The sequence below is a fragment of the Pan troglodytes genome, chromosome 13 (genome assembly GCF_028858775.2).
Source record: "Pan troglodytes isolate AG18354 chromosome 13, NHGRI_mPanTro3-v2.0_pri, whole genome shotgun sequence".
NCBI classification, from domain to species: Eukaryota; Metazoa; Chordata; class Mammalia; order Primates; family Hominidae; genus Pan; species Pan troglodytes.
In genome coordinates this window covers 72,455,188-72,477,023 of record NC_072411.2, presented here as the reverse complement: position 1 = coordinate 72,477,023, position 21,836 = coordinate 72,455,188, and the positions used below count along the sequence as shown (strand labels likewise).

The 21,836-nt window shown below is 42.0% G+C and overlaps 1 protein-coding gene across 1 annotated transcript in view; it reads right to left on the bottom strand.

Annotated features, from left to right (window-relative positions):
* MYO3B (myosin IIIB) overlaps positions 1 to 21,836 on the bottom strand; it is a 477,280-nt gene that overhangs the window by 225,353 nt on the left and 230,091 nt on the right. The gene's annotated exons all lie outside the window — the stretch shown is intronic.

Here is a 21,836-nt window from a genome sequence, read left to right as displayed (position 1 = left end):
AATAGTGCTGATATGGCCAAAGTCTTAAGTAAAATCTCATATGGGTCAGGTAGTTTCATACAGAGAAGTTACATTCCACAGTCTAAGAATAGAATCCTAAATAAAATGCTCAGGCAGGAGCAAATCAACTGATCACTGCAAATTAAAAAATCCCTCCCTAGAAGATTTGCATAACATACCTTATCTATTGGTGGTAGGTCAGTCATATAATTTCCCGCAACACCTATGCTTCCTTGTGTTTTTAAGCCTGAGAAAGTTACACAGGGCTTCAGCAAACAAGACGCTGTTAGCTTCCCATTGTGCAGGATTATGATTCAGTGCTTGGAACTATAACTGCTTTTTTGAGTTTCCCTCTTTAGCATGGAAGCAATGAAAAGGACACTGGAAAGTGAGAAACTTGGATTCCTATCCCACACTTGCCACTGACTTAAGGAGATCATGTCTACTCTTTATGACTCATTTGTATTATATGTCAAATGAGGAGTTTGAGAAGATCAGTGGTTCTGCACTTGCGTGTCATGGCATTCCGTCATGGTGTCCATAATGAACACCCTTTGTGGCTACGTAGCTTCACCTAGATCAATGCCAGGCATGTGGTGTAGATGGGGGTGGACTGTTCTCTGAAAGGCAACTAAAACGAACAGTGTGTAATGTCAACCTGGTGCCAAAATAAAATATAGTGTGATATCTGTGGCCAGGACATGGGTGAGCTTTACCTAAACTATAAATCAGAGAGCTAATCAAGGAAGTAAACAGTGTTGTTCAAAAATCAACAACACGCTGAACAACAAGGAAACACGTAAGTGCAATAACTAGATGCAAGTTGGAGTAAAAAAAGTTAAGTAGTGTTAGGCTTCCATCCAGCTCTGAAATTGTATCTATAGTTGTGAAATATCTCCTAAAAGACCCCCTGAAGTGGGGGAAATAAGAAAGAACACAATAAAGACAATAAAACTAAAATCTGCAAAATGTATTATTTCTTAGCAGTTCAGTAGGCAACAGAAGAAGTGGGTGGTGATGATAGCCTCGCTTAGATAAATGGAGGAAGCTTAGATAGTGGTTTTACAGAGGCCTGGATATTTAATTTGCCAATGTTCTCTTCACAGCTAACACAGGCAACCAGCAATGGCTCTGTTGCTATGATCTCTTCAGTTATTCCTCCTTCTTTACTTTGCTATTGTGGCTAAGGCGAGCTTATTCAGTTCTCTAATTTTTTAATATCATTCTTGTTTCTTAGCACGTGAGAGGAGACAGAGGTATAGTTTTTTGCTCCCTTTCTGCAATGTTTTTAAGATTAATGAATTCAAGGTGTTCATTTTTCAACATCTTTATAACATCTATTCTCCTAGTAAAACATTATGCTTCTGTTTGCATATTGGCAAATACCAGCCATTTTGAAAAACTGGGTGCTAATGTGAAGGCAATAATCACTTATATGAGCTTTTTTTTCCTATTGGGTCTCTGAAAGTACTCAAGGGTAGCTTTTGATATATAGGTATCCAAGTCTAATTTTCACATTTACCAGTTATTTTTGTTATATTTTAAAGAATGACTATTCCATGTCACTAGCTCTTTTATAAAAGGACCTAGTATTAACATCCATGTATATGTATATATCCTTGGGAAAAACTATAGCAACTTGAGAATCCAGAAAATAAGGAGAGGCATACTGAAATAGGTAGTATTCCACAGGAAACCAAACTTGCATGTGCCCAATTGGCCAGCATTACTCATATCTAAACTACATTGTTATAATGTTTCTGAACACCCATGCACACACATTTCTTATAGATATACGTATAACCCGTTCATAAAACGCCAGTGCCCAGAAACACTTCTTCCATTGAAATTTATATGTTTCATGGTGTTGAAGAATGAAGTTAATGTAACTTACATTCTTAAGCACAGGCATTGATTTTTGGAGACCTTGGCTTTATGGAACTGTAATGCTGTATTATCCAAACTAACTGATTTCAAAAAGACTTTCTAAATTAAAGTATCATCTGACAGACTTGCGATGCAATTACTGATTTTTTTTTTTTGAAAGAGTGAAACCTATGGAGAATAAAGGCCAACAAAGATTATTTATCTGATGAAGGAACTCTACAAGCATCACAACTCTACACTAATTCTAGAGGTTGCAGGTAGTCAGTACAATTGTGTCTGAGTCCTTTAAACTCAATGCAAATATGCTATCTTATATTAGTATTAATCTTTAGAAATGATTTGGCTCCTTATAGATGTTACAACCTCTTTGAAGCCAGGTACTAAGTATCTATTTCTTTTCTTTTTTTTTTTTTTTGAGACTGAGTCTTGCACTATCACCCGGGCTAGAGTGCAATGGCGCAATCTCAGCTGACTGCATCCTCCGCCTCCCGGTTCAAGCAATTCTCCTGCTTCAGTCTCCCAAGTAGCTGGGATTACAGGCGCATGCCACCACGCCTGGCTAATTTTTTGTGTTTGTAGTAGAGACGGGGTTTCACTATGTTGGCCAGGCTGGTCTCGAACTCCTGACCTCATGATCCGCCTGCCTTGGCTTCCCAAAGTGCTGGGATTACAGGTGTGAGCTGCCACGCCTGGCCCTAAGTATCTATTTCTACTCCCATTCATTAATTCAAAAAACATTTCTTCAGCTACTGCTGTAAGACTTGCCAAGTGCCCTTTGCTTATCCTTCACATAGACAATAAAGAAAAGAAAAAGTTACAATGAACTAGAAGAACATTTTAGAATGTTTCTACCCTTGCCGCCTAGAGACAGATTATATTTACTATCTCTTGGCAAACATCAGCATCGCAGGTTCTTCTTTCAATCATCCAAGAACACTTAGGGCTCATTATCCTGAGGAGGTAAGCAATTGACTGTGAACCATTTTGCAGGGCTAGTGTATCACCATGGATGAATGATAAAACTGAATGAAGGCCGGGTGCAGTGGCTCATGCCTGTAATCCCAGCACTTTGGGAAGCCAAGGCAGGCTGATCACCTGAGGTCAGGAGTTTGAGACCAGCCTGACCAACATGGAGAAACCCCATCTCTACTAAAAATATAAAAAAATTAGCCGGGTGTGGTGGCACATGCCTGTAATCCCAGCTACTTGGGAGGCTGAGGTAGGAGAATCGCTTGAACCTGGGAGGCAGAGGTTGCAGTGAGCCGAGATCACACCATTGCACTCCAGCCTGGGCAACAAGAGTGAAACTCCATCCCAAAAAAAAACAAAAACACCTTAATGAAATAGATTTATGGTTTAAATATTTCTAGAGAATGTCTCATCAAAGGCAAAGATGTTAATTAATGTTGCAACACTGAAAGCTATCCATGAATCTAACATTATCTGTGATTCCCCATTCTAAGCTGCATGAGGGCAAATACTAAGTCTATTCTACTTAGCACCTCACACTTAGTGCTTAGTACAATATAGCTAGCGTATAGTAGGCATTCAATAATTATTTGCGAATGAATGAGCGGATGAATGAATTGTGTGGCACTGAATATTTTCTTAAATTTTTAAATTTAACATAACATCCAAAGCCCTCTAAAAACAGACACCAACTTACCCCACTTCCCTCCACATACCATGAACTCTTTGCTGGTCTCTGGCCATGCCAAGATCCTTTCGTATTTCAGAATCTTTGCTCAAGCTATTTGATGCCTGGATTGCAGAGGTGCGGTCAGTGGTTAAGAATGCCTGTGTCGGCCGGGCACGATGGCTCATGCCTGTAATGCCAGAACTTTGGGAGGCCGAGGTGGGTGGATCACAAGGTTAGGATTTTGAGACCAGCCTGGCCAACATGGTGAAACCCTGTCCCTACTAAAAATACAAAAATTAGCTGAGCATGGTGGCGCACACCTGTAATCCCAGCTACTCAGGAGGCTGAGGCAGTAGAATGGCGTGAACCCAGGAGGCAGAGCTTGCAGTGAGCTGAGATCGCGCCACTGCACTCGAGCCTGGGTGACAGAGCGAGACTCCATCTCAAAAAAAAAAAAAAAAAAAAAAGCGATGAGGTCTTGCTCTGTCACCCAGGCTCGAGTGCAGTGGCACAATCATGGCTCACTGCAGTCTCGAACTCCTGGGCTCAAGCAATCCTCTCGCCTCAGCCTCCTGAGTAGCTGTGATTACAGGCATGAGCCCCAGCACCCCCTGTTTATCTTCTTAAGGTAAACACAGAAATCTCAAACTCTCAACAAAAGACAGAGAAAAAGGAAAAAGAGAATAAACAAATGTTATCTACTGCTTTATTGTAAAAAAAAAAAAAATCAGAGATTAAGAAAATAAATGTGGAAATCTACTTACTTTTGTCTCATATTTATCACTCTGATCCAGATCAAAAAATATTTAACAATACTTAAATACTAACATTTTTTGAGGGTTTACAATGTCGTACATACCATGCTAAATGTTTTAAAATGAATTACTTAATACAACAACCCTGTGAGCCATGTCACCAGTCCACAAAGAAATAAAACTGAGGCCGAGTATTCAAGTCTCTTGCTCAAGGTCACAGCACTAAGTAGTAATGCTCAGAGAACCTATGAAGATGCTCCAATTACACTGTAATCATTTCAGGGATTTTGATCTTATGCAAGGAAGACTACTGAGTAGCTGATGGGATTGCTGCCTGGCCAAACTAATTGGGCCCAATTGATTTTAGAGGATGTCTGGATTTTTTTTGGCTGTTTACACACCAAACTAGGTCAACTGAACAGTGATTCCCATTGATTACCTGGCAATCACTATTGTTATGGAGAAGCCAAAAAACCTAATCATCTGGACAACAGTTGATTTGATTTTTGTATAACTTGAAGTCCCTTGTGAAATGCAAAGATGGAACCACTCTACTAAATTCAAACTTTAATAAAATCTTAGCAGTCTTCCCTTACAACCTCCAGCTCTCAAGTTCAGTTAAGCAACATTTAATTTAGTTTACTGATGACTCACATGTGCAAGCCAGTAAAGTTCACAATTGTTACTCCACACAGCTGTGGTTTACAGCTTCTCTTTGCACACAACACGTTGGCACCAAAGCAAAATGATTAACTTTATATGCTTCTAACATATGGACCAGACTGTTAGAAGGCAGTCTTGTGTTCTAAAAAGAAAAATACAGTTTCTATTAACATGACCTAAATTCCTGGGGAAAAATGTTAAGTTTTATTCCATCTTTAAGTAGAGAGATGATAATTAGAATGGCTTTGTTTCTAATTTATTTGATTTAAAGTGCCAGGAGGTATCTGTTACTAAGGGAGGGAAATGACCTGAAAGCCTCATTATAAAAAGATTTTAGAGTGGGATGACTTAATAAAGTATAAATGGCTTTGAGACCTTTTCTCCAATATGAGCTATTGAAATATGAAATAAATATGGAAAAAGTAAAGAATCTTTCATCTCAAATGGGAACATTTTTCTTTTCTATGAATGAGAAGGATGCTGGCAGAGAGAAGCAGAATTTCTTTTTCTTGTATTCTGACCATTTGAAAAATCAAAGCTGCTATGTTTTCTATACTTAGCAGGATCATTAAAGAAATAAAACAAAATGGCTCTAAATTGAACTTCCACTTAAAATATACATTCACTGTCTTATTCAGGACCTATAAGAGAACTATTGAAATGTGTTAGGGGAAGATGGTGAATCTGATTCACAATAGACACTAATTTTCCCAAGGTTAGAGTCATTATCATAACTCATTATTAAAGTTTGTTTTAGTTTTTCTTTTTCTTTTTTTTTTTTTGAGATGGAGTCTTCCTCTTTTGCCCAGGCTGGAGTGCAATCTTGGTTCACTGCAACCTCCACCTCCCGGGTTCAAGCGATTCTCCTGCCTCAGCCTCCCGAGTGGCCGGGACCACAGGCACGCACCAACATGCCCAGCTAATTTTTATATTCTTGGTAGAGACAGGGTTTCACCATGTTGGCCAGGCTGGTCTCGAACTCTTGACCTTGTGATCCACGCACCTCGGCCTCCCAAAGTGCTGGGATTATAGGCGTGAGCCACCGTGCCTGGCCTAGTTTTTCTTTTTCAAAGACACAGTAGCAACACGGCCTTAGAGCCAGGAAGGCAAGAGGAACTTTTGGAAATGGATTTAAGATCCACACTGGAAGGATGTCCTGGAAAAGAAACTCAGGAAGATCATCTGATCAGCATTGCCTTAGCAGGTCCCACATGATTCTTGACCCTCAAGGTGCTTCTCACAAAAAGGATCTCACTGATTTTGGATGTCTGGTACACGGGAGCCATCTCTTGGTATTTCTGCAGTAAAGATACCTATGGGATATTCATAAACAATGTTCCTTCCCCATGCTTTTTGGTCATGGAAATCTTATTCAGCTCACACCTCTTAACACCACACAAATTTGGTGTTTCAAGAAAAACACTTTGGAAAACATTGCTCAGTACTGATAATATGGAACACTTCTATCTCTCCAAAAAGAACAAAGGAAACTGCTAAAAAGCTTTTGCTATGGGCTGGGCACGGTGGCTCATGCCTATGATCCCAGTACTTTGGGAGGCCGAGGCAGGCGGATCACGAAGTAAAGAGACCAAGACCATCCTCGCCAACATGGTGAAACCCCGTCTTTACTAAAAACACAAAAATTAGCTGGGTGTGGTGGTGCACGCCTGTAGTCCCAGCTACTCAGAAGGCTGAGGCAGGAGAATCACTTGAACCCAGGAGGCGGAGGTTGCAGTGAGCTGAGATCGCACCACTGCACTCTGGCCTGGTGACAGAGTGAATTCTGTCTCAAAAAAAAAAAAAAAGCTTTTGCTGAAACTCTGCAAATCCGGGAACAATAATGTCTCTTACACACTGGGAGATAATCTGAAGTCAAGTGTGTACACAAGAAAATAAATATTTTATGAAGAAGCCAATCTGCAGAATTATTCTGTGCTACCCCACCTCACTTTGTTTTCTTTGGGAGGATCAACAAGAAGGGCTCCTTGGCATTTCTGCATTTCTCTTTGAGAGCAGGAATGAGGCACTTCTGTGGCCGATGCAGCGATTCTCTGCAGTCATGCTACTCGATATGGTGGCTACTGCACATAGGAAATGTGGCTGGATTAGGCTGGGCGTGGTGGCTCACACCTGTAATCCCAGCACTTTGGGAGGCCAAGGTGGGTGGATCACCTGAGGTCTGGAGTTCAAGACCAGACTGGCCAACATGGTGAAACCCCATCTCTACTAAAAATACAAAAAATTAGCTGGGTGTGGTGGTGGGCACCTGTAATCTCAGCTACTTGGGAGGCTGAGGCACGAGAATCACTTGAACCTGGGGAGCGGAGGTTGCAGTGAGCTGAGATCATGCCATTGCACTCCAGCCTTGGCAACAGGAGTGAAACTCTGTCTCAAAAAAAAAAAAAAAAAAAAAGAAAGCAAGAAAGAAATATGGTTGGTTTAAATAGAAATGTGCCATAGATATAAAACGCACATCAGATTTTGAAGACTTAGTACAAAAAATGTAAACTATTTCAATAACTTTTATATTGGTTACATGTTGAATAATACTTTTGATATATGAAGATCTATTATTGAAATTAATTTCAGTGACTTGTTATTTATTACTTTTAAAATGTGGCTAATTAAAAAAATGTGGCTGCTGGGTGTGGTGGCTCATACCTGTAATCCCAGCACTTTGGGAGGCCAAGGCGGGTGGATCACCTGAGGTCAGTTTGAGACCAGCCTGGCCAACATGGTGAAACCCCACCTCTACTAATAATACAAAAATCAGCCGGGCATGGTGGTGCACGCCTGTAATCCTGGCCACTTGGGAGGCTGAGGCAGGAGAATCGCTTGAACCTGTGAGGCAGAGGCTGCAGTGAGCCGAGATCGAGCCACTGCACTCCAGCCTGGGCAACAGAGAGAGACTCCATCTCAAAAAAAAAAAAAAGTGGCTAATAGAACATTTTACATTTCATTGTAGAGCATTGTCCCATAAGGTTTTCTAAAGAGAGCCAAGTAAACACTTCCAAACCAGAGTAAATCAGGCAGGTGCAGTGGCTCATGCCTGTGATCTTAACTACTTGGGGGGCTGAGGCAGGGGGATTGCTTGAGCCCAGGAGTTCCAGGCTGCAGTGAGCTATGATGATACCACTGTACCCCAGCCTTGGCAACAGAGTGAGACCCCATTTCCTTAAACAACAACAACAACAACAACAACAACAACAACAACAAAGCAACTCAAGACTGAACATCTGGTCTAGAGATATTAGGGGTTGGTCTGTTTAATTTTAAGGTCCCATCTAATCTGGAGGCTCTTCTTAATGCACACCCCTCACTTTGCAGATGTGGAAGCTGCTCAGAATTTTAAATCAAATCTGCCAGATGCAAAGTACCAGTTCAGGTAGCTCTTAGCTTATCTCCTGACTTACAGTTCAGAGTTCTTCATTCCACCATAGCTGAGAGGGTAGGAGAAACTGCATGGAGAATTTTAAAAATGAAAGAAACACTTAAGCCACCTATACTTAAACAAAAAACAAAACAGCACTTGCAGAGTACAAATTAAAACCTAAAAACATTCAGGGATGGGGGAAAAAGGCAACAAGAGTTTCAAGGGATGCTCTTTTCACCCCACAGCCACATCATACACATATTTACCCTCAATAAGCTTTACAAAGAAAATCAGATTCTTCTAAACAAGGGCTGAAAACCATTAACAGGGGAAGAGCCAGGAAAGTGTGAAGTTCCTCCTGGGGCTGTCCAGATGAGGCCAGGACAAGGGCAGAAGAGGGCACAGCCCTCACAACATCTCACAGATAAAGCTTCTGGTCCTCCCAGCAGGCTGTGGCAGTAAGGTGGGACTCACCCTCACATGCCGTCCAGTCAGGGTGGCTGGAGAGGGCTGGATGGAACCCCGGGGCAGCCACGTTCCAAGAGGGAAGTTGTAATGTGAAGGGAGTACGTGGTTCTCGTGCTTAAAGATCTGTACTTTAGCCACAAGTGTACTGTTTGCTTCTGGGAAAGCCCCACTCCGCCCAATCCAAGAAGGGGGCCAGCAATTGATTTCAGATGCCAGAAGTAACTGCAATTACATCTGCACTCCTCTGGTGCAAGATTCCTAATAAGGGCTTCATACTCATCTCTCTACATTCAGAATATGAAGTTCTGAATGGAGCGCCTTCTGAATTTCACAACTTGTTAAAATAGATCTGATTCTGGTGGGCTTCCTGCCAGCACCATAAATCACAGGATGACCCACATTTATGACGTGCTTTCAAAGTGTTCCCAGCACTACCAGGAAACCGTCCACAAATCACACTCTCTATCTGGACAGAAAGACTCTCTGAGCACCTCCTGTCATACTCCTCTCTAGACGACGGAAAGAGGTGCCAACCAAATGGACAAAAATCCCTGTCCTAATGGAATTTACATTCTAGTGGTACCAGGAATCTTACCCAACCCAGACTAGAAATTCCCTGGAAGAGGTGATGCTAGGACTGAGTTTTGAACACAAAAATGTTGGGGAGGCAGAGGAAGGGCAGGGTTGGGAGGTGTGGTGATGAGGGGTGTCGGTGGGGAGCAGAAGTAATTCTAAAAAGCAGAATTAGCATGGGGCTGTGAAGTAATGTGACCAGTACTGACTACACGTTTCGTATATAAATGAAACAGGAGACCCAGTTTCTGGTCTCATGGCACTTATGATCTTGTCAGTCAGACAAGATGGTCACATGAGACAGGACTGTGCAGCTGGCTAGACCAATGTGCTGAATTGCACAGCTCCAGCTGCAGACTGATGAAGATGAGGAGCCCATGTAATTAACATTTGCTAGTTCCATTATTCATAAGGGACTCTCTGTATCATTGCCCTTTCCCTGAGACAAGAATCTGTCACCCACTCCAGGCTGGTGCTGGAAGAAATCCCCAGCTAGTGACAGAACCTGCCAGCCTACCAGGATCAGGTCTGCAAAAGCTCTGTGGTTCTCTGCTTGTGCCTTAGGCATGAAATCAGCATACTGAGACATCTCAGTTCTCTGTGGGTAATCCAGAAACAATTTCACTTTTCCCTCTAACTTCCCTCACCCATGTGGACTCAGCTTTCCATGAAGATGGCAGCTCCTTAACTGTAGCATAGTCCCATTTCATAGATTTTTCAGTTATTAAATATTATTATGGTTTTGATAATTCATTCTTGTTTTGTTTGTTTGTTTCTGCTTTTTTTTTTTTTTTGAGACAGTCTCCCTCTTGTAGCCCAGGCTGGAATGCAGTGGTGCGATCTTGGCTCACTGCCACCTCCGCATCCCGGGTCCAGTTCAAGCAATTCTCCTACCTCAGCCTCGCGAGTAGCTGGGACTACAGGCATGCATCACCACGCCCAGTTAATTTTTGTATTTTTAGTAGAGACGGGGTTTCACCATGTTGGCCAGGATGGTCTTGAACTCCTGACCTCGTGATCCACCTGTCTTGGCCTCCCAAAGTGCTGGGATGACAGGCGTGAGCCACCACACCCGGCCTCATTCTTGTTTGTTTTTAACCTTTAATGTTACATCAATTCGCAGCTTTTCCCCGACTTTCCTTCTGCCCCCAGGCTGGATGTATGGCTTTCACGGGCTTGGAGGGTTCTTCTCTCCGCTCACCTTCTCTAGGCTAGCTCCCTAGGTGTGGCGGAGGGAGTGGGGATGAGAGGGGCACAGCTCTCCTTCTCTGACTGGGGATGCTGCAGAGCCGCTCTAGGTGGCCACAGTAGTCCTTGGGCTTTATAAGGAAAGGTGGTAGTCCCCACATGCCCCACAATTAAGGAGCTCACACTTAACAGCTACCCAAGCTCTTAGTGATCTGTTACCAGCTGAGTTGTTTCTTCTCCATAATTCCCATGTTGGAGCCCTAATAACCCCCACTACTTCAGAATGTGACTGTATTTGAGAATAGGGTTTTTAAAGAGGTGACAGTAAATTAAGATGTGGCTGTAAGAGTGGGTCCTAATCCATTATGACTGGTGTCCTTATTAGTAAGCCATGGAGAGAGGCCTCACAAGAAACCAAACCTGCTGACAACTTGATCTCCAACTTCTATCCTCCAGAACTGTGAGAAGCAAATGCCTATTGTTTAAACTGCTCAGTCTGTGTTAATTTGTTCTGGCAGCCCTAGATAAAATAAAGAGTTTCCTAGACCTCTTTATTTGTGAAAAGTACGTCCTGATCCTCGGAGGCTGACAGGTTCTAGCACTAGCTGGGGATTTGCTCCAGCACCATATCAAACTAATATATGATCCCTTGCCAGACTGGCTACATCTTTTAACTGACCTTGAGCTCAACTCTCACAGTACATTCATCTAATGTGTGCATCTTTTTGCCTTGTGCTGATTCCCAATGAGACAGTAGCACTTGATTTCTTCTATGTCCTCAGACAATGGTGGGGCTGTAGGCTCACAAAGGATCCCTCCATTTTTGTGAAGAACTGAAAACTCAAAATGGGACAGTTCCCCACTATGACATCTCTTGCTCTCTAGTTACCTTTTCCCCTACAAAGGGAAAGGTTATATATTTTGCTAGCTAAGCAAGTATCCAATTAGGGGATGAGATTGTAAGCATCTTTTTTTTTTTTTTAAAGTAATTGCCTCCAAATTTCATGAGTGATTCTTTTGAGAACTGCCTCCTTCCCCCAGTTTGGGGGAGGAAAAGCATACTCTACCTTTGCCCCCAGGTGGCCCAGGGCCAGGAGATGGAGGTAACAACTCTTAGACCTTTCCTGAACTTAGAATGTGAGGTGCAGGGACTTCTGTTCTCATCATGGGCCTTATTTCCAGGAAAACAGGTCTGGACCGAGCACCACACTCCACCCTGTTGTAAACATTGGCTGTTATTAAGAGCTCCTGTATTTTTCAGTTAGGTGCTAGAGCTTTTATGAAGACCTAGGGATGCACTTTTCACAAACAAAGAGGTCTACAAACTCTTTTCCAGGGAAATCACACTTCTCCAGACTCCAGCTTAAAATTCTAGTTTTGCAAAGAGAAAATTTAGTAGTGATGATATTAATACAATAATGCCTCTGCTAATAAAAAGATGCATTTTAACTCAGCTTAGTTATGTAAAAGACAAACCACCAATGCTTTATTGTCAGACTCAGAAATAACACAGGAGGGCAAGGGGAGTATGGAGAGCATGGGCCCTCCTCTGCCCTGCAAGCCAGACACACAGGCCCCTCAGCCATGGAAACCAGGGCTCCCTAGCTCTTTTGGCCCAAATGAGAGCAATCTCAACTCACTAGGGACAATATGCTGGCAATGACATGAAGGTCAAACTAGGACCTGACCTCACTGAAGCCTCCTGCACACCCACTGGACTGGGTGATTTAAACTCAGGAATCTGGTCCCATCCTCACCCAGGCCTAGGGCTTGGCAGCCCCACTCCCTCCTCCTTGGTGATGCCTCAGTACCTTAAGCTCTCCCAATCCCCCATTCCCTCCCACTCAGAAAGAGCCTATTATACATTGAATTGTGTCCCTAAAAAATTCATATGTTGGAGTCCTAGCCCTTAAGTACCTCAGAATGTGACCTTATTTGGATATAGGGCCTTCGTAGATTGAATAAGTTTAGATGAAGTCATACTGGAGTAGGGTGGATCCTTAATCCATTTTGATGATGTCCTTATAAAAAGGGGAAACTTAAACACAGACGTGGAGGGAGAACACCTTGTGAAGGTGAAGGCAGACAGAGGGTTGGTGCAGAAACAAGGAACACCAACGATTGCCAGAAAACCACTGGGAGCCAGGAGAGAGGCCTGGAACAAACGCTCTCTCAGAGCCTCCAGAAGGAACCAACCCTGACTTCACCTGAATCTTGAACTTGTAGCCTCCAGAACAAGGACAATACATTTCTGTTGTTTGTGGTGTTCTGACATGGTAGCCCTATTATACTAATACAGAGCCTTAGACTGGGAGTCCAGACTTGGACTTCAACTTTAGTTTCTATCTTGCAGTAGTTAACTGAGTTATTTAACAAATATTTATTGAATACTTTCTATGCACTGGGCACTGCTCTGGGTCAAGGATATACAGTAGCAAACAGGACCAATAAGGGCTCTATCTTCAAGTTGTTTACAGGCTAGCATGGAGTGGGGGCAGGGATAGAGATAGACGTATGTTGGCTCTTGAAGGAGACAGTTAAACAGATGATGTGATAGAATGAGTGGGGAAGAGAGGGGCTACTTTCCATTGGGTAGACGGAGAAGACCTCTCTTTGGAGGTGACATTTGAGCCTAAATTCTGGGTCAGAAGAAAGAGATGGACCCATAAAGATCTGGAAAAGCCTATAATCCCAACACTTTGGGAGGCCGAGGCAGGCAGATCACGAGGTCAGGAGATTGAGATCCTGGCTAACGCGGTGAAACCCCGTCTCTACTAAAAATACAAAAAAAATTAGCCGGGTGTGGTGGCACATGTCTGCAGACCCAGCTACTCGGGAGGCTGAGGCAGGAGAATTGCTTGAACCCGGGAGGCAGAGGTTGCAGTGAGCCGAGATCGCGGCACTGCACTCTCCAGCCCGGGCAACAGAGCGAGACTCCGTCTCAAAAAAAAAAAAAAACCAGAAAAAAAGATCTGGGGAAAGAATGTTCCAGGCAGAGTGAGCAGCTGGAGCAGAGTCAGGAAAAGGCTTGGAATACCTAAGGAACAAAACGAAAACAGAGTAAATGAAAGACTTCAAGGAAGTGAGGACAGAGATACAGGCAGGGACAGATCACATAGGATTTTGTGCGTACAAAAAAGAAAAAAAAAAAAAAAGGAGTTTGGATTTTATTCTAGGTGTGATGAGGATCCAGTGGAAACTTTAAACAGAGGAATGACATGATCTAGTTGGTATCTTTTTTTTTTTTTTTTTTTTTTTTGAGACGGAGTCTCGCTCTGTTGCCCAGGCTGGAGTGCAACGGCATAATCTTAGCTCACTGCAACCTCCACCTCCGAGGTTCAAGTGATTCTCCTACCTCAGCCTCCCAAGTAGCTGGGATTGCAGGCGTGCACCACCACGCCTGGCTAATTTTTTGTATTTTTAGTAGAGACGGGGTTTCACCATGTTGGCCAGGCTGGTCTTGAACTCCTGACCTCAAGTGATCCACCTGCCTCGGCCTCCCAAAGTGCTGGGATTACAGGTGTAAGCCACTGCATCCGGCCTAGTTTGTATCTTTTAAGATGGCTGTTGGACTGTACGAGGCAGGTGGAGAAGCAGAGTTGAGTTAGCAGGTTCAGGTGAGCGATGCTGCAGATGCATCACCATGAACTCTGCTTTCATCTTCACAGGGTGTTCTCCTGGCGCGTGTCTCTGTGTTCAGATTTCCCCTTTTTATAAGAACATCATTTATATTGGATTAGGGGCTCACCCTAAGGACATGATTTTAAGTGGACTATCTCTGCAAATACCCTAATTCCAAATAAGGTCACATTCTGAGGTACTGGGGCTTAGGATTTCAATGTATCTTTTTTTGGAGGGAACACAATTCAACCCATAAGAAATAATTGAAAAGATGAAAGAGACTATGTTGATAAGAACAACCACATCAAGAGGAATAAACAGATATGCAGAAGACATGAGAAATACCTACAGGATCAAAATCTTTGTGGAGGTAAGAGAGGAAGGGATGCTGCGTACAAGTAGAGAGCATCTTACCTGTAAGAAGAGCAGGGATGGTTCAGAAGCCCTTAGACCAGAAGGAAGACAGATACATTGGTCATGTGGTATCTTTGTGGAAAAAATATATAGAAGGAAGATAGAGCAAACAGGAACAATGCGGGTGGATGCGTCGATTTGGCTCATCTATCTATTCATTTATTGAGCAACAATATATTGAATGCCTACTATATGCCAGATATATTTTAAGGCTTTGAGGACACAGTAACGGACAAATGAGATAAAAATTCCCTACCTTCTTGGAGCTTACATTATAGTGAAGAAAGACAGACAATAAACATGATACATAAGTAAAATGTATGTAGTATGTAAGGTAATAGTAAGTGCTAAGAAGAAAAATAAAATAGGGATGTGGATATAAAATGTTGAATAGGTTGAAATTTTAGATAGGATAGCCAGAAAAGGTAGGTTTAGAGAAAAGAACTGAATGAAGAGAAGTTAGCCATGGGTATGTCTTAGGAAAGAAAAAAAAGTTCCAGATATAGGGAACAGTAAGTGCAAAGGCACCTACATAAAACCCACAGCTAACATCATACTTAATGTTTAAAGACAGAAGGTTTTCACCTCAGGATCGAGAACAAAGCAATATGTCTCCTCTCACCACTTTTATCCAATATCATACTGGAAGTCCTAGCCAGTATAATAAGGCAAGAAAAAGAAATAAAAAGCATTAAGATTGGAAAGAAAGAAACAAAAGAGTTCTCATTCACAGACAACATGATTATCTATACAGAAAATCCCAAGGAATCTACAAAAACAAAAACAAGAAGATTTCTAGGACTAATAAGTTTAGCAAGGTTGTGAGTGACAAAGTCAGTACACAAAAGTCATCTGTATTTCTACATATTAGCAATGAATAACTAAAATCAAAATAAAAAACCCATTTATACTAGTTCTATAAACTGAAATACTTCATTATGCATCTAATAAAACATGTATAGGATCTGCATGCTGAAAACAACAAAATATTGATTAAATAAATCAAAGAAGATCCAAATAAATAGACATATCATGTTCATGGAATGGAATATTCAACATAGCAAGGTTGCTAATTCTTCCTAAATTCATCTGTAGATTTAATGCAATTCTAGTCAAAATCCCAGCAGGACTTTTTATAGATAGAGACAAGCTGCATTTAAAATTTATATGGAAAGACAAAGGAGCTAGAACAGCCAAAACCATTTTGAAAAAGAAGAATAAAGTTGAAGGAATCATACTACCTGATTTTAAGATTTACTATAGCCGGGCGTTGTGGCTCATGCCTATAATCCCCACACTTTGGGAGGCCAAGGTGGGTGGATCACGAGGTCAGGAGTTCGAGACCAGCCTGGCCAACACAGTGAAATCACATCTCTACTAAAAATGCAAAAAATTAGCCAGGCGTGGTAGTGGGGGCCTGTAATTCCAGCTACTCAAGAGGCTGAGGCAGGAGAATTGCTTGAACCTGGGAGATGGATGTTTCAGTGAGCTGAGATCGCGCCATTGCACTCCAGCCTGGGTGACAAGAGTGAAACTCCATCTCAAAAAAAAAAAAAAAAAAAGACTTACTATGAATCTGCAATAGTGTGATATTGGTGAACAGGGAGATAGTTTGATCAATGAAACAGACCACATAAATAATAACCAATTGATTTTTGACAATGGTGCAAAAGCAATTCAATGGAGAAAGGATAGTTATTTTATTTATTTATTTTTTTGAGATGGAGTCTCGCTCTGTCACCCAGGCTCGAGTGTAGTGGTGTGATCTCGGCTCACTGCAACCTCCACCTCCCAGGTTCATGCGATTCTCCTGCCTCAGCCTCCCAAGTAGCTGGGACTACAGGCGCCCACCACCACACCTGGCTAAATTTTTTGTATTTTTAGTAGAGTCAGGGTTTCACTATGTTAGCTAGGATGGTCTTGATCTCCTGACCTCGTGATCCACCCGCCTCGGCCTCCCAAAGTGCTGGGATTACAGGCATGAGCCACCGCGCCCGGCCTAAGGATAATTATTTCAACAAATGGTTTTGGAACAACTAGGCATAGTTATGAAGAAAAAAACCAAAACATCTTAACCTTACATTTTATACAAAAATTTACTCAAACTGGATCCTAAATCTAAATCTAGAATGTGAAAGTATTAACTGAGCACCTATTCATACACAGATATACACACAACACCGTGGGTGCACCCTGGCTCTCACTAGTCAGTCTTTAACACCCTTGTTCAAGTTTTCCTTTCTCACCCTAAAGCTGTGCTCTTCAAGAGCACAGCCCCACCACTCACGGCAGTTCAGATCAGCATCATGAGCCATCCTCTGCTCAGCAGCCTGCCATCATTTCTTCCTCCTCACAACCTCCCTCTGCCCAAAGACGTCTTTCCTCCTTGTCCTATTCATTTAATCATCTAACTTCCACTCCCTTCTCCTTTCCAGTGCTGTAGGCCCTGGCTTAGAATGCCTCATTACTCCCAGACTGTCCAATTTTCTCTAGTCTCTATTAAAAACAAACAAACAAACACCACTCCAATAAGCCTTTCTTAGTTAAAAGAAGTCTTTCCTCATGTTTACCCATGACATTTCCCTGACTTTTCCTTCTATTTTTATTTGTATGGATATAGTTGTTATATTGCTTCACTTATGGATTTGCATGCCTGTTCAGAATGTAGATTTTTTGTTCATCTTTTATACATTTTGGGATTTGGCACTATTGATCTCTGGCCATTCTAGCTGGGACTTTGTTGTGTTACTTCTAGAAATAACTTATACATAGCACCATATCTAGACAGATTCTCAATACATAATTATCTATTGACTGAGATACACTTCCCAAATTAAATAGAAAGAAGTGGGTCTCTTTGTAAGGAGGAACTCACTCCCCAGGCCTCCCTGATGGGGCTGGCTCATCAGAGCCTCCATTTCAAGAAGAGCCAGCACTATCCATGTCTGTGGCCCTGAAATTTTGTCAATTAGATTCAGCTCATCTGCTAGACCCTTTTGCTAAACTATCAGGATAGACCAACAGCCATAAGTGGAAAATGGAAACTGAGAGATGGATACCAAAAGGCGCTCTCTTAAGAGCTTAATTCATTTTGGGCATTACAGAATCAGGACTCAGAAAATTGACTGCAAGGATTTCAGCAGTGAAGGTGTTATAGTGCTTTACAGATATGACAATGTAGGGGCTCATCTTGTCTCCCCCATCCAAAAAAAGAGGAGCAAATGGAAGTCAATAAACAGATACTTTATTGTTGATTTTCACTGCAAATCAAATCCCATGGAAGAGACCTGAGTCTTCAGACAGAAGAAGGCAATGAGGGTAAAACTCAGTTCTAGGTTCTGAAGCAAAAATCAAACTTTGAGGTTCAGAGAATGTTCCCTCTGGTGCTATTCTTATTTTTCCTAGTTTCTCCCAAGTTCATAACTTCTTTAACACCCCAAACTACTATTTGGAAGTCAGAATTCATGATTCAAAGACAAAAATGAATTTTCAAGTTCTTTTTGAAACTCTGTTTCTTTCTTCCCCTGAGCCTTTTAAGCTTTTCTCTCAGTTTACTAGTTGCAAGTGGAACGTTACCCAAACAGGAAAATATGCCTTGAAACCATGTTATAACATCCTTCCTTTTAATGTTTTTCTATCTAGATCATTCAGTTTGAAAAGTCTCAGCCGAAGGGTTAGAAAGCAGTGTTGCTGCTACTTCAAATTTTCACACCTAAAATCTTCAGAGGATTTCCTATCAATAGGAAGTATTACAAAGAACATTTCATCATGTCTGAAGTGGCCCATCTGCAGGCAAAAGGCTGGCTGCATAAGCATGAGAAGAGAACAGAGAGAATTCATATTGACTGTGGCTGCCTCCTTTTACCACAAGGTCACTGAGAACCTTGCAGTGAGAGTGTGCCTCTCAGGCACAGGCAGCTCCACAGCCAGATGCAGCCAGGTGTAAGCAGAAGGGGGCTGCAGAAACCTGGGAGGAGCCCTGTCTCCTGGTGACCTTGGGCCTCCTTATTCTACTCCTCATGCTTTTTAATCTCTTCAATAGTCTGGAAAGTGGGAGCTGGAAACAAGAAAATGCCAACTGGATTACTCTCTATGATTTTATATTATGATTGCACATATACACACCGAGGTTGATCCTCTCAACCTTGATAAGAAATTAAATCAAGCCCCAGTAGTGTCATGTGCCATGTACATTTTGGTCAACAATGGACTGCGTATAAACTGGTGGTCCCGTAACATTATCATACCATAGTTGTACTGTACCTTTTCTATGTTTAGATATGTTTAGATACACAAATACTTGGCATTGTCTTACAATTAACTACAACATTCAGTATAGTAACATACTGTACAGGTTTACAGCCCAAGAACAGTAGACTACAACATATAGCCTAGATGTATAGTAGATTATATCATTTAGGTTTGTGTAAGAACTCTATGATGTTTGTACAACGATGAAATCAACTAACGATGCATTTCTCAGAATGCATCCCCATCATTAAGCTATGCATGACTATACTTTTTTTGATATATACTAATGAAGGGAATGTTACCTGCCCAGCAACCCAGAGAGGAGGTAACTTGAAAGAACAGGAAAGTGATCCTGGGGCTGTTTTGAAAGCAAAGGACAGTGGCAATCTAGCTACCAGAAAACCTCAAGTTAACTGTCAGGAATCCTTCGATAAAGAAATTAAAGTTTTTCTTTGCATTTAAACAATTTTAATTCTAATTTGTTTTCAGAGATGGGGGTGTCACTGTGTTGCCCAGACCGGCCTTGAACTCCTGGGCTCAAGTGATTCTCCTGCCTCAGCCTCCTGAGTAGCTGGGACTCTAGCCATGCGCTACCATATCAAGCTTTTTTTTTCTCTTTGTATTTTAAGGGGTCTTCTCTATCTTTTGGAGAAAAAAACCCAACATTACTATGACACAGAATGCACACACAAAAAAGTATGCAAAACATAAATGTATAGCATAATAAATATAATGCAAGCATACATGTAACCACCACCAAGATCAGGAGCCAGACCACTGCCAATATCTCTTAGGGGTCTTCCTAACAAACGTCTTCTCCTCTTTCAAAATTGAGGAGTCCAGCACCGGACCTCCTTTTATGCTTTGAGCTAATTGCCTCTAAGGTTTCCCAAGTTTTTTTTTGTTTGTTTTTTTGTTGTTGTTGAGACGGAGTCTTGCACTGTTCCCAGGCTGGAGTGCAATGGCATGGTCTTGGCTCACCACAACCTCCACCTCCTGGGTTCAAGCAATTCTCCTGCTCCAGCCTCCCTAGTAGCTGGGATTACAGGTGCCCACCACCACACCCGGCTAATTTTTTGTATTTTTAGTAGAGACGGGGTTTCACTATGTTGGCCAGGCTGGTCTCGAACGCCTGACCTCGTGATCCACCCACCTTGTGATCCGCCTGCCTCGGCCTCCCAAAGTGCTGGGATTACAGGCGTGAGCCACCACGCCTGGCCTCAACTTTGATCTTTTTCCTTCCTCTCTGTAGTTCATTCCTCAAAAGAGGTTTGTAAAGTAATTGATCATAATATATATGCTTACTGAACTAGTGCTCCATTTAATTTCGATAAAACAATTAAAGCAAGGAAAAATAAAAGTGACAAGAAAATGGTTTCTTATGCATTGAAAATATTAGCATATTCTTTTCCAAAGTGCCAGGATAGTGTGGGATCTTGCTTCCAGTGGGAATGTCAAGATGCATAGGCACCTTCCCCTTCATGAGAGGGACATGCCTGAAACAAGCATTGGCAATGAACAGCATAACTTATTTCTGTCCAGTGAGGTTTCCCATCTTCAAAGGGTAACATAATAACCCCCAAAAATATAGACTATGAACGTTTTAAAATTTAGAAAAGTAATATTCTGACATTCAACACAGGATGCACAATCATGTTAGAATTGAGGTTTGAGGGCAACTATTGTCATAAGGAGATAAATTAGTGCCCAATTCTGTATAGAAAATTCTATACAGAAAATAAAGTTAAAAGAAAGTTCCAGTTGGTGTACGGCAAAGCCGTATTACCTTTACTCCTATATTTCCCTCGTTGCCTAAAAAGTACCTTATTACTAGAAGCTGTTCTTTAAATGTTTGTTGATTGAATTCATTCCTACATAAATAATTCCAGAAAAAGAAAACACAATCATGCTTATAAGTTTTGATGTTTGTGGCTTCTTAACTATACTCAAAATGTGGAGAATCCTAAGCTATACTCAAGCTTAGGATCTCACAGGAAATTACTATGCGTAATATATAGCTCAGGAATACTGGGAAGCCTATTGGTACATCACGTTTGTGTCTAGTCTTATTTTTCACTTTTGTTTCTATCAAGTGGTGTGGAGTGTAGTTTCAAAACAAGATTCAGAAACAAGAGGAAAGCTCTTTGGGAGGGGGTAAAAAAAGACGCAGCGGCGGAGGTTATCTCTTTGTTCCTGTTCCTCCCGCAGTTGGGTGAATCAAGGGAGAACAGAGACTGGCTGCGGGGCCTTACTTTCTGCATAGCGCCACCTAGTGGTCCAGGCTGTTAAATGGTTTTTATTTTGCCAAAGGTTGAAAAATCGGAAATTCCGAAGTTGTGAACAGATTTGACAAGTCGTTATTAATATTTGTGGGAGGATGTAAATGCCAGCTGAAGAGTTATTTGGATAGATTTTTTTCCCCAGAGAGCATGTCCACTATCAATAATGGCTGTCTCTTCACCTCTGTGCTGAAGTCGCCTGATGAGGAGTCTACATCCCTGGGTCTCTGGTAAGGAAACACCAGATAGCCCTTTCCACACCTGCCCCGAGCTCCCGGGATTCCACATTGAATTAAATCCCGGCTGCTCCAAGGAAGGTCTGGAATGGAAGCTGGAGGGCAGCCTTCTGATGGGCACTGCTACTAGTTCTGTTTACAGGAGCATGTCTGAAAAAAAGAGCCGGATTTCAACTTTCCTTCCAAGTTAAGATGAAGCAAAGGCTGTAGACTGCGGCTTTTTTTTTTTTTTTTTCTTAGCCAGGCTTTTCATTCCTCTGCAAGCTGCTAAAAATCAGACCTGGCAGCCAGTTAAGAGGGATGTGGGAAGAAAAGAAGAGGAAATAGTGAACAATGAACAGTGATAAAGAGGTTTCTCTTCCTTTTTTTCTTAAAAGCATGCCCACTGCTATTTCCAGACCTAGCCTAAAAAACACAAAGCCCTTGAGAGTAGAGCTGTGAGAAGGCTGAGTTGGCCGCCCAGCTAAAAGCAGCAGAATCCCAGGTACA